The following is a 13749-nucleotide window of genomic DNA, read 5'->3' on the forward strand; positions in this document are numbered from 1 at the left end:
ATAATGCTCTTCAGTTTATTTCATGAAATAGAAAAAGAGAGAGCACTTCCAAACTCATTCTATGAGGCCGGTATCACCCTGATTCCAAAACTAGGCAAAGACACATCAAAGAAAGAAAACTTCAGACCAATATCTCTAATGAACATAGATGTTAAAATTCTCAATACAATTCTGGAAAGTTTAATATAAAAACTCATCAAAAAGATTGAGCACCATGATCAAGTGGGATTCATCCCAAGGATGCAAGGTTGGTTCAACAAACAGAAATCAATAAATGTAATTCATCACATCAATAGACTTAAAGAAAAGAATCATATGATTGTTTCAATGGATGCAGAAAAAGCATTAGACAAAATGCAGCACACTTTCATGTTTAAAACACTAGAAAAACTAGGAATAACAGGAACATATCTCAATACCATAAAATCTATCCATGCCAAACCCCAAGCCAACATCATTCTAAATGGAGAAAAATTGAAGGCATTCCCTTTAAACACTGGAAGAAGACAGGGATGACCTCCTTTGCCACTTCTATTTATGATAGTTCTTGTCCTGGGGATATAGCTCAGTTGGTAGAGTGCTTGCCTCACATGCACAAGGCCCTGGATTCAATCCCTAACTCCACCAAAAAAAAAAGTGATATTTAAAGTAGTTCTTGAAACACTGGCCAGAGCACTTAGACAGATGAAAGAAATTATAGGGAATCAGATAGAAAAAAAAGAACCCAAATTAGCACTATTTGCCAATGATATGATTTATACCTACAAAACCAAAAAATTCCATCAGAAAATTTCTAGAACAAATATTTTTGAGATGTAGCAGAATATAAAATCAATACCCATAAATCAAAGGCATTCCTGTGTATCAGTGAAAAATCCTCTGAAAGGGAAATGAGAAAAACTTCCCCATTTACAATATCTTCAAAAAAAATTGAAATAAAATACTTGGGAATCAATTTAATGAAAGAGGTAAAAGACCTCTACAGCAAAAACTAGAGAATGCTAAAGAAAGAAATTAAATAAGACTTTATAAGATGGAAAGATATCCTTTGTTCTTGAATAAGTAGAATTAATATTGTCAAAATAAACATATTATCAAAAGTACTATACAGATTCAATGCAATTCCAATCAAAATCCTAATGACATTCCTCATAGAAATAGAAAAAGCAGTCATGAAATTCATCTGGAAAAATAAGAGACCCAGAATAGTGAAAGCAATCCTTAGCAAGAAGAGTGAAGTAGGCTGCATCAGTATACCAGACTTTAAACTATACTACAGAGCAACAGTAACAGAAACAGCATGATATTGACACTCAAATAGACTTGCAGACCAATGGTACAGAATATAAGCCATAGAGACAAACCCACATAACTATAATTATCTTATATTAGACAAAGGTGCCAAAAATATATATTGGAGAAAAAAATCAACAAATGGTGCTTGGAAAAGTGGAAATTCATATACAACAAAATGAAATTAAGCCTCTATCTCTCATCATACATAAAACTCAAATCAAAATGGATCAAGGACTTAGGAATTAAATCAGAGACACCTGGCCTAATAGAAGAAAAAGTAAGCCCAATCTCCATCATGTCGGATTAGGCCCCAGCTTCCTTAATAAGACTCCTAAAGCACAAGAATTAAAATCAAAAATTCAAACTAAAAAGCTTCTTCTCAGCAAAAGAAACAATCAGTGACATGAGTAGAGAGCCTGCATTCGGGGAGCAGATTTTTACCTCACACTTCAGATAGAGCACTAATCTCTAGGATACATAAAGAACTCAAAACTCATAACACCAAAAAAACAAATAACCCAATCAATAAATGGGCCAAAGAACTGAATAGACACTTTTCAGAAGATGATATACAATCAATCAACAAATATTTTAAAAAATGTTCAATGTCTCTAGCAATTAGAGAAATGCAAATCAAAAACTACTCTAAGATTTCATCTCACTCCAGAATGGCAGCTATTAAGAATACAAACAATAATAAATGTTGGTTAGAATATGGGGGAAAAGACACACTCATACATTGCTGGTGGGACTGCAAACGGGTGCAGCCAATATGGAAAGCAGTATGGAAATTCCTTGGAAAACTGGGAATGGAACCACCATTTGACCCAGCTATGTCTCTCCTTGGTCTATATACAAAGGACTTAAAAACAGCATACTACAGGGACACAGCCACATCAGTGTTTACTGCAGCACAATGCACAGTAACTAAACTTTGGAACCAACCAAGATGCCCTTCAGTTGATAAATGGATAACAAAAATGTGGTATATATACACAACAGAATACTACTCAGCATTAAAAGAATAAAATGGCATTTGTAGGTAAATAGATGGAATTAGAGGAGATAATGCTAAGTGAAGTTAGCCAATCACAAAAAAACAAGTGCAAATGTTTTTTCTGATATAAGAATGATGATTCATAGTGGGGTTGGGAGGGTGAGCATGGGTGGATTAGATGAACTCTAAATAGAGCAAAGGGGAGGGAAGGGAAGAAATGGGGCATGGAAGTAGGAAAGATGGTGGAATGAGATGGACATCATTACCCTAAGTACATGTATGAACACACGAATGATGTGACTCTACTTTGTGTACAATCAGAGATATGAAAAATTGTGCTTTATACATGTAATATGAATTGTAATTCATTCTGCTGTCATACATAACAAATTAGAATTAAAAAAAAGTGTTCAGAACAGGATGCCTTCAGTGGATAATTATACCAAATATTTTAAAATAAATTAACACTAACTCTTCTCAAGCTCTTCCAAAATAGTCAAGAGCAAAAAACACTTAAAAAGTAATTTTATGTGATACCATTATCCTTATAACCAGTTCAGATAAGACACCACAAGAAAAGCAATTCATATTTGAATGTTGCTGAAAAATACACATGCAAAAATCCTCTAGAAAGACACTAACATTGAATACAAAAACACATTGTAATAATACAACATGAGCAGATGGGATTTAGCCTTGAGATACAAAGGTAGTTCAATATACAAAATCAATTAGTAGTACACCACATAACAGAATAAGAATTTTTTTTAAAGAGAGAGAGAGAGAGAGAGAGAGAGAGAGAGAGAGAGAGAGAGAGAATTTTTAGTTTTAGTTTTTTTTTTTGTTTTGTTTTGTTTTCAGTAGACACAACATCTTTGTTTGTATATGGTGCTGAGAATCGAACCCGGGCCGCACACATGCCAGGCGAGCGCATTACAGCTTGAGCCACATCCCCAGCCCACAGAATAAGAATTTTTTTTTTTAAATCACATGATCATCTCAGTATATACATAAATACATTTCAATATATGTAAAAATAGCATTAAACAAAGTTAAACATTTTTTCATGCTAAGAAAACATTAACTAAACCAGGAATATAAGGAAATTAGCACAAATTTATAAATTTCGTATGTGAAAATCCCACATGTAACGTAATACTAAATAGTAAAAATAAAAGCATTTCCTCTAAGATGAGGAACTAGATAGACAGAGATGCCCACTCTTGTCATTTCTATTCAATACAGGAAGTCTCAGCTAAAGTAATATGACAACAAAAATAAATTAGAATTATACAAATTAAAAAGGAAGAAGAAAAATTATCTGTGTTCAAGGGTAATGATATTATGTAAAGTATACACTAAAGCTTACACACACACACAAACACATACACACACCATTAGAACTAAACATCTAATTCAATAAATGTGCAAGATACAAAATTAAAAGAGAAAGCCAAACACTCTGAAAAAGAAATTAAGAGAACAATTTAATTTGCCATAGCATCAAAAATAAGAATAAATTTTAGAAAGAAGATAAAAGATTTTTATACTGAAATCTTCCAAACATTGTGGGAAAAAATTAAAAACACAAATGGAAACAATTACTATGCTCTACTATGCTCATGGATTAGAGGAATTAATACATGTGTGTTTGTGCTACAAAAAGTGTTCTCCAAAATTAATGAGTACCTATCAAAATTACAATGTTTTTTCTGTTTTTAAATCAGAAATTGAATTTAGGGACATTTAGGGCCACATCCCCAGCCCTTTGTTAAATTTTTGTTTTGAGATGAGGTTTTACAAAGTTGCTTTGGGTTTCACTAAGTCTTTAAGACTGGCTTTGAACTTACAATCTCCCTGAATCAGCTTCCTGAGTCATTAGGATTACAGGCCTATGCCATTATCCTCAGGTCCAATGGCATTTTTATCTCAGAAGTATTAAGCCTAAATTTCTCCCAGAACCACAAAGGATCCTGAATAGCCAAAACAATTGTGAGAAAGGACAAAGTTAAAAGCCTCATATTTCTGACTTCAAAGCATATTACAAAGCTATGGTTATCAGAGTAGTATGGTACTTGGATAAAGACAGACATATAGATCAATGGAACAGAACAGAGAATCTCAAAATAAGCCCACACATCATTGTTCAAATAGTCTTCAGCAAGTGTGCCAAGACTATACAGAGGGAAACACCCCATCTCTTCAATAAATGGAGATGGGAAAACTAGAAATCTATAGGCAAAAGAATGAAATTGGACCATTATCTTATACTATACACAAATGTAGATTCTAAATGTAGAACATGAAAAATGCAACTCCTAGAGAAAAATCTAAAGAGAAAAGCTTAATAACATTTGTTTTGAAAATGATTTCTTTAAATATAGTCCCAAAAGCAAGCAACAAAAGTAAAAATAAATGAAACTATATAAAACTAAAAGGTTTCTGTACAATAGAAGGAACAAGGGTGAAAAGGCATCCTATTGAATGTGAGAAAATATCTGTAAACCATATATATGATAAAGGCCTAATATTCAAATATAGAAGAGACTCCTACAACTATTTAGCAAGCAATAAATGAATAAAATGTCAAAGGACTTGAGATATTTCTCCAATGAAGACATGTAAATGGCTGATAACTATAAAATATGCTCAACATCAGGAAATGAAAATCTTAACTATAACTGAAACAAGTTTTCAGACAAAACTGGATTCCCTTCTTCCACTGGGAGACCCAGAAAGTGTAATGTGACAGGTGTCTACAGCCAAGAGGTGTTACAGCTCTTAATAAGCAGACAATGCCCTCCAGTTTTGCAGCAAACCCCAACAGCTCACCATCAATTTCTTCTTTCAGAATTCTTTCAGGGTTCTTGTCTCTGGATTTAGAATGAATTGAGGACCATGATGAGTGAGTGTAAAAGTAGGGTTTATTGAAGAATAGAAACAGGAACAGAACTCTTGCCACACAGGGGAGGACCCATGGGGGGTTTCTCCATGGAGTGTGTTAGTCTAGGGTTTTATATAGCACTTTATTCACTGCTGTTGGTCCAAACCTAAGCTATTTAGGATTTGGAAATATACTAACAGTTTTGGTCCAAATGTATGCTAACTAGGTCTTGGAAATATACTAAAGCAATTAGTCAATTCTTGAGTCCCAACTTTCTTTTTCTTTTCTTTTTTTCTTTTTATAAGAGAGAGAGAGAGAGAGAGAGAGAGAGAGAGAGAGAGAGAGAGAGAGAGAGAGAGAATTTTTTTAATATTTATTTTTTAGTTTTTCAGCGGACACAACATCTTTGTTTGTATGTGGTGCTGAGGATGGAATCCGGGCCAAACGCATGCCAGGCGAGCGCGCTACCGCTTGAGCCACATCCCCAGCCCAATGAGTCCCAACTTTCATTCAAATTTGCCCAACTTCCGTTTTCTTTTGGCAATTCAGGGAGCAGGAGGTTGAGGTCCTGGGCTTGGGCTGCAGTGCACTGCACCTGAGTGTGCTTCTCCAGTAGGCCTTCCCCTGTGTGGGGGCTGTGCTGCCAGGAGGTGACTGATTTGTGGTCTGCGAGCCTTGGCAAGCTTTGGCTCACTGCACCTCAGGCCAGCCTCCGACCCACTGGCGGGCTACCACTTCACTGCTCCAGCATTCCACTGATGCTTCTGGGCAGAGACTAGTGATCTGACTGCTGTGGGTGATGAGGAGCCCTATCACAAGGAGAAATCACCTCACACCTATTAGTATGGCCACTATAGAAAAAAAAAATTTAAAGTACAGAAAGTAACAAGTGGTTACCAAGATGAGATAAAACTATGATCTTTGGGCACTGTTGCTGGGAATGTAAAATGGTAGAGCCATTACCGAAGTATTGGGATTTATCGAAAAAATTTTACTACCATGTGATCTAGCAATTGTGTTCCTGAGTATTTATCCAAAAGAGTTAAAATCTCTAAGATGTTTGTAATCTATGTAAATCCATATTCCTTACAGCATTATTCACAATAGTCTAAAGTTAGAAACAACCTAAATATCCAAGAACAGGTGAATGAATTTTAAAATTCGGCATATACATACAACAGAGTATTATTCATCCTTTTATAAATGGAAATCCTGCCATTTACAAAACTCTGGATGTACCTGGAAGACATTTTGCTGAGTGACATAAGGTAGTCTAAAGGCAAATACTCCATGATTCTTCTTCTATGAGATAGATAAGTCATAAACGCAGAAAGTCAAATTATGGCTGATAAGGACTGGAAATAGGGTTGGAGGAAAGGGAGATGGCAGTGAAAATGGGGAGTTCCCCTCCAATGGGAGTAGATTTATGGCCGTGCTAAATAAAAATAGTTCTCTAGATCTACTGCACAATAATGTGCATGTTCTTGACAATATTATATTTTACACTTAAATTTTTTTAAGAACTTGGATTTTACATTTGGTTGATTTTGCACAATAAAGATGTAAATAAATTCCTTTGTCAAAATATATTCTTGTAAAAAGTGGAATAAATATATCTGTGACACATATATTCTGAATTATATCTGCATTTCTACATATGAACAGCAAACAATCTGAAAAAGAAATTTTAAAACAATTTCATTTGTAGGACTAGTAATTTTTTTATAGAATAGTGTCAGAAATGTTATCAAATATTATTGTTTGCTTTTCTAAAAATTCATAAACAAGATATATTTTTTATTTTAATTTTTCCATATATAAAAACACTATTGGTGCTTAATGAATATGGATGATACACTGGTGAGGAACCATTAAGTGTAAGAAGATGTCAATAAAGCAAGTATTAAGTAAGGCAAGAACTGACAATCCATCAATTTAACCTATAGCAAAAATTCTCCAGCATGGTATGGTTTTCAAGTTGCTTGCATTAGGAAGGTTTTGCAGCCTACTCTAAATTTATTGTTAATCTTTGTTGAAGATACTTACTGACAGATACAACTGGACCTTCCTGCTTCCTGGGAGGAGGATGGAAAGTTGAAGTCACTTCCAGGACTAGTGGTATTTCCTAAGTGACCGAGATACAACTGAACCTTCCTGCTTCTACCTGGTAACACTTCGACACGTCTTCATATTCACCAGATGAAAGTTCCACTTTCTAAACTCACTGACTGATATTTTTCTCAAGTTTCTGAAAATGGATAAAGGAAGATAAAAGGCATGATGCAAGGCAATGGGCTCTAGGTTTTTTTTCTTTGCCACTTTCTGTTCCCCACATAACCTCAATGGCTTGCTCCATTTCTTCTAATACTGACTCTATTATTTTATTTTCAAAAATATCTCTTTGCATAACTTCCCTCCTTGCTTCATTCAGTCTTTTCTTGTATTGTTACAGGCTTTCTTCTCACACCCTTTCACACTCGGCTGTGCAATGCAAATCAACTTAACCTCTTTAGATGTCAATCAATTTATTTTACCCATTATTCAAATCAGCCTTGCAAGGGAAAGTAGGCAAATATTTATAACTTAATTGTTTTCCTTTTATCTATATGAAATTTTTCAAATGTTGCCAAAAATTCTCTATGCCCCAATTCTAATATAATCATGCATAACATTGAACATAATCCCAAGGAATATCCTTGAAAAGAGACTTAAAGCTTTGGCAGTACCCAAAAGTATGTGATTGAAATGGAATGACACAATGCTTCGCCTCTTAGGCTAAAATGTTAGTTATTGAAAAAGTGCATTTCAGTGCCCATGTCTTGGCTAAGGAATACAAAATAATAAATAAGTTAGAGCTATCCTCTCTTCATTTGAAAAAGATTCTACTATTATGTTTAGGCTCTAAATAAGATACAATCTTTTTAAACAAATTGCTTTTTGAAATAGCCTCAACATTTGTTACCAAATATCACATTAAACAAATTACCAGCACTTTTGAAAATACTCTTCCCTCATTTTTTGGCTGCTTTTATTTTTATTTCCTTAAGTACTTATCAGAAAACAACAATTTAGTTTTTATTATGTGTACTTAGAGAATCTCTAAATGAGAAACTCCAATGATATGAAAAAAAACTAAACTGACTAGAAGTCATTCGTGCAGTTCTTTCACTGAGTAAGGCACTGAATGAAATGGTACAGTAATAAATTTAAGCCTTAGTTCCTCACATTCACCCTTACTGATAAATCTGCTTAAAACACAGTCCTAGGTGTAATAAAAGTTTCAAAGTTATTTTCAAAACTTCTGACATTTCTAGGGATTACTAATATTAGCTTTAGTTGAATCTAAAAATTTATTAAAATTAGTTTTTAATCTTCATGGACCAAAATAGCTAAAAGCTTATTTTAATCAACTCAACTATTTAATGCTTTCTTCTTTAGTAAAATAGAGACATTTATAAACTTTCCTACTTGAATAATATTTTTTGTCCTGTATCTACAATTTCAGACTTCCAAAGCAATAAGGTTTTCTCTTGAACAATGTACAATATGGCTTATCAATTGGGTATCACACATACACACACACACACACACACACACACATACATACACACACACACACACATGCTCAATCCAGCTCTAAATATGAGCTTATTCCCCTTATTTGTTAATCATGTAGCACTTGCATTCACAATTCTTTTTATTTATTGGATTTCTTAATAGAAATATCTACAAGTCAACCAAAAGAAAAAATGTCACATAGCTATACCAACATGCCAATTCTGATGTCCTATACTCATGACTCCATTGAAATGAAACCATCTACTTACAGCTCCTGATAAGGGCATTCCCCAAGATGGCTATGATTTGTAAAAATTGACTAAGCTCCCTGTTGGCCAAACCAGAAACAAGTACTTAATTCAAATTTAAAAGTAATCAATAGGCAGTCCAGGAATACATGATGTTGCCTGTTATCGAAGGTAGGCTTAATTAAGCTGATTTTCTCTAGGATGTCTGCTTGGAGGGAACCAAGCAATTAGTGGAGGGAGCTGATGCTAAATAGATGCATACAGAGGAGGGAGAAACTGTAATCCAGGGCTTATAGGCAGAAATCAAACCTGAGAATGAAGGATAACAGAAAGCCAAATTTCAAGCTCATGGAAGCTATGAAGTACAGAACAATTGAGAGAAGGAAAGGGAATGATCACTGAGTCTAAAACAAAAAGAGGATAGAAACAAGGGGAATAATTGAGTTCATTGACATTAGATATGATGTATGCCCTTTGCTCTCTGGAGTGCTGCAGTAGCATCCTAATTGTACCCTGTCATTCTGCTGGCCAGGTAGGATTCATTCATTCTCCATACTATAGCCAATGCAGCTTTTAAATTATGCATCATTTAACTTGACACCCTTGCTAGAAATGGTCCAAGAAATGTCCAATTTACTGAGAATAAAAATGAAGGTCTGGCATGAACTACCCAGTTCTTCTGCCACTCTCCCCTTGTGCTTGCTTAGCACTTGTACTTGGAACATTTGACCTCAAGATCCTTCTTCAGAGCTTTTATCAAAGGTTTACTCTTCTAAAAGGAGCCCTTGACCACTCATTCTAAAGTTCTATCAGGTTCCCTCAACTCCCTCTGCTAGTCACTAACCATAATCTGGTTTTATTTTCATTTTTGAATTTGTCACTACCAAAATATCTTATTTGTTTACTGATTAGGTTTTGTGATCTTTTCTTCTCCACACGAATGTATGTGGAGACCTTGCCTATATCTCCAGTGCTCAGAACATAGTAGAAACTCAGTAAAATTCTTGAGAAAGGAATAATGAAAAGATGAACGAAGAACAGGCAGAAAAGAGGAGAGGCAGGCAGAAATAGAGGGAAAAAGAAAGACTGTGAGGACAAAGCAAAGACACTCTTCTTGAAGAAGTCCCCAACACTGTTTTGGAGTCCCTTCCTTAATTTAGATCCTGCTTTTCCTCTTTTAGGAAGTTTTCCTGGTTGTCTGAAGAAGTCAAGGCTTCATGGCTTAATGAACTCTTGTGACTTGCACACAGTTCAGTTCCTTCTTAAGAAAAGAAGTAAAAAGAGAAAAGAAAAAAAAAACCTTGTAAGAGAAGCAATAATGGCAGAGATCAACTGACTATGTAAGGATAAAATGACCCTGCTTATAAGTTCATTAATTAAAGATTAGACAAATTTCAAATAATTATATTTATTTTTAGTTTCTCTTATCCTGACACACAAATTACTTTGTCTAGTTGTTTCTTAATATAAAATTGTGTTCAGGTAAAATTTTTAGAAAACAAAAAATAAGAAAAGTAAAAACCTACCACAATTTTATCATCACTAATAATCTTATCATTACTAATAAAACATTTTCTGTGTGTTAAATAAAAGAGAAATCATAGCCCACATAATTACTTGTAACCTGATTTTCACTTATTAACATATCAATATTTCCATGTCTTTAAATGTTTTTCTACATTCTTCTTTGTCATGCCTGCAGTTCACTTCACAGTGTGAATGCTTTCATGTAGTTCGCCATCACATTTTGCCTTTAAAAAAGGCTGAAATTTTTACAAACTGAAAAGACGCAGAGATCAACCCTCACAACATTAAATTTTTATAGCTATCTATAATTTTTCCTTAGGAGAAATTTGAGAAGTTATTTTAGCCATGTATTTTTTTTTTGTCATCTGCGTCATAATCATATAACTGTAAAGTACCAAAAATCTGACACTCTAAATTGAATTATATTCATTATTATAAAATAAATACTAGGTGGAAAAGAATATTTGAAGGCATTATAAAATAGCTGGTGTGCACACACGTGTGCACACACACACACACACACATACACACATGCACACAAATGATATTGTCGAATAGTCTAAATAAAATGACCTGGTTAGATAATGGAGGAGGAAGATACTACTTCAAAATATGCACAGGGAAGATAAACTGGAGTTTAATGACTTTTTTGGAATTGCTTGGGTTTAAAAAAAAAAGTAGAACTACAACAAGAAATACAAAGTAAATTTGCCAATCAGATGACAAATTAGAAGAATTCTTTTTCACAATCATGGATATCATTAGGACTTACACATCGACATACGTTAAAAAAAATGTCCTAAATAACTCTGAACCTTTCCTGTTGACTTAAGATCAGTATTTGCATTTCTTCCAGTGAGACAAACCTGGGGAAAGAAAGAGAAGAATAGATTGGCAAAGAAGTTGTTCTTTCTATCTATTTTTCAAAAACACTCTCAGTTTGAAATCCACAGACAGAGCTGCCTCATACACTGAGGAGAAGACAAGGACAGGCTCTCCTTAATCAAGGATGACACAAAATCAAGACTTTTCAGGGCAATACCTGCTATAAAGGATAAGAATTCTGACAATGTCAGTGTCTGCAAACATCTCCCTGTGCCACCAGGTAAAAAATAATCACCATCAGCGGTCTCCAGTGCTTATTCAGCTAGTCATGGACCTAAATGACCCTCACTCAGATTTCTCCTGCAAGATTTACAGAGAGGAAGTTGCTGAAATTCAACTTCAAATAAAAAAGTCACTAAAAACAAAGAGTCAAAATAAGAGATATGATCATTGCTATGGACTGAATGTGATTCATACGCCCACTGCCTCATGGTGAAATGTAATCTCTACTGTGAAGTATTAAAAAAGGATAGGAAAATCTCATTATGATTTTTTTAGAAAAGGAGTCTTCAAAAGACAATTAGAATTAGGTAAAGTCATTTTTGTAGAACCCTCATGATTGACTCCTGGTGGCTTTATAAAAAGAGGAAATGACATTGTCTTCTTTGCATAACTATTCCAGTGCTTTCTAGAGCCTTCTCTCACTTGTATAAAAAGGTGATCCTTACAGAAAAACTCACTTCACTAGACAAAAAAGAAGCAATCAATTGTCCCAAACAATAAGATCACTATAGTGGATGTTGAATAAACTGGTATGGCATACCATTACGGGATAGTGTTTGGCTAAGAATTTGTCATGTTGGACATTTTGGAAAATAAACTTAAAGAAGGAATGATAGACATGCAACCTGATACCTAAAACTGTAACAGATAGATTACTCTGTAACTGCCAATTCCAAGGTTGTGGTGGTAACTACAAGAATCCATCTCAAGGGGAGAAGGGTTGTTTTAATCTCATACAGAAAGATGTTAATATCTTCAATTCATTATTCCTCAAATCATCAATTATAATCCTATCATAATGTGGCTTCCAACTCAGTAGACACTATTACATATTTTACCCAGAAACTAAGTGGATTATCCAAATGTTTTGGAAGTGGATGCAATCTGAATTCATCTAGATTTCAATGCCTAATGGCTAGAAATCTTGACCTCCATCCCAGAAGATGCCATAGATAGATTTTCAAGTGGAAATGGAATAGGAAAAAATGTGGCAGGTGTATCCAGAAACTGTTTACAGAGACTGTATCCTGAACTGGTAACAGATAGTGAAAATTGGAAGGAAGTATATAAGATGGTTCTTTAAAGTGGGTTTTATTGGATTAATTGTGGCTGATCTCATGGAATACATGTTGAAAGACCCATCCAGGATTCATCCAGCATCAACAATGGTGGAGAGGACATATGGTGTTGAGAATGAAGTCTGAGTATTTCATGTATCCATAATGCCTACAGATTAATCTGCATTCAACCTAAAGCAGAAGGATTAAAGGATGACGAGGTTGTTCAGTTCAATGAAAGTGAAGACACCCTGTGCAACATCCAGAAGGACCTAAAAGACCCACAACTACTGAGTTTTAGGCTGAAGAAATTTTAAAACTACAATGTGATTAACCCTAAATAGTTAGCTTTCATCAATATATGCAGAATGCAGTTTGTTTTTATCTTAATTAATATGTGAATTTGGACTCACAAAATCAAAACCCAGTCTTGTTTTAATACTTGAAATATGAGCCAATGAACAAATAAAATTAACTGTTGTAGAAAGAAAAAGGAGGAAGAGGAGGAGGAAGGAAAGAAAAAGAAGAAGAGGAGGAGGAGGAAGTGGAGGAAGAGAAAAGGGAGGAGGGAGAGGAAGGAAAGGAGGAGGAAGGGGAAGAAGAGGAGGAGGAGGAGGAAGAGGAGATTGAGAAGGAGAAGAAAGTAGAGAGACCAGAGGGACACTCATACATACGAGTTTCCCTGTCTCTTGCCATATGATGTCTGTTGCCACCATAGGAATCTGCCATCAAAAAAGCCATCACCAGATGTTGTCTCTTGATTTTGCATCTTCAGAAACACAAGACAAAATAAACCTTCTTTTCTTTTTTTTTAACACCTCACCCATTGTATGGGATGGCATTATTGGCAAGAAAAATAAATGAACTATACAAGCACTAATAACAATAGTGTCCATACTGCCAGATAGCTGGGAGTAGCTACGGATATTCTGTTTATTGCTTCAGATCTTGCTGTGTGTATGAAAACTATCATTAAGATCTGTGGATACTGTATGTATAGAGTTCATTCTGTTGGTGTGTTAAAGTTATTTTTACTTTCTCCAACTCTGCTTCCTTTTTCTTTTAATTAGAGCT

The 13749-nt window shown here is 34.6% G+C and overlaps 1 pseudogene; it reads left to right on the forward strand.

The window, feature by feature from the left end:
- Positions 1-12191: 12191 nt before the first annotated feature.
- LOC114102077 (L-lactate dehydrogenase B chain-like) lies at positions 12192-12992 on the forward strand (annotated as a pseudogene).
- The last annotated feature ends 757 nt before the right edge of the window (positions 12993-13749 follow it).

This window comes from Marmota flaviventris, chromosome 7 (genome assembly GCF_047511675.1).
Source record: "Marmota flaviventris isolate mMarFla1 chromosome 7, mMarFla1.hap1, whole genome shotgun sequence".
Lineage (NCBI taxonomy): Eukaryota > Metazoa > Chordata > Mammalia > Rodentia > Sciuridae > Marmota > Marmota flaviventris.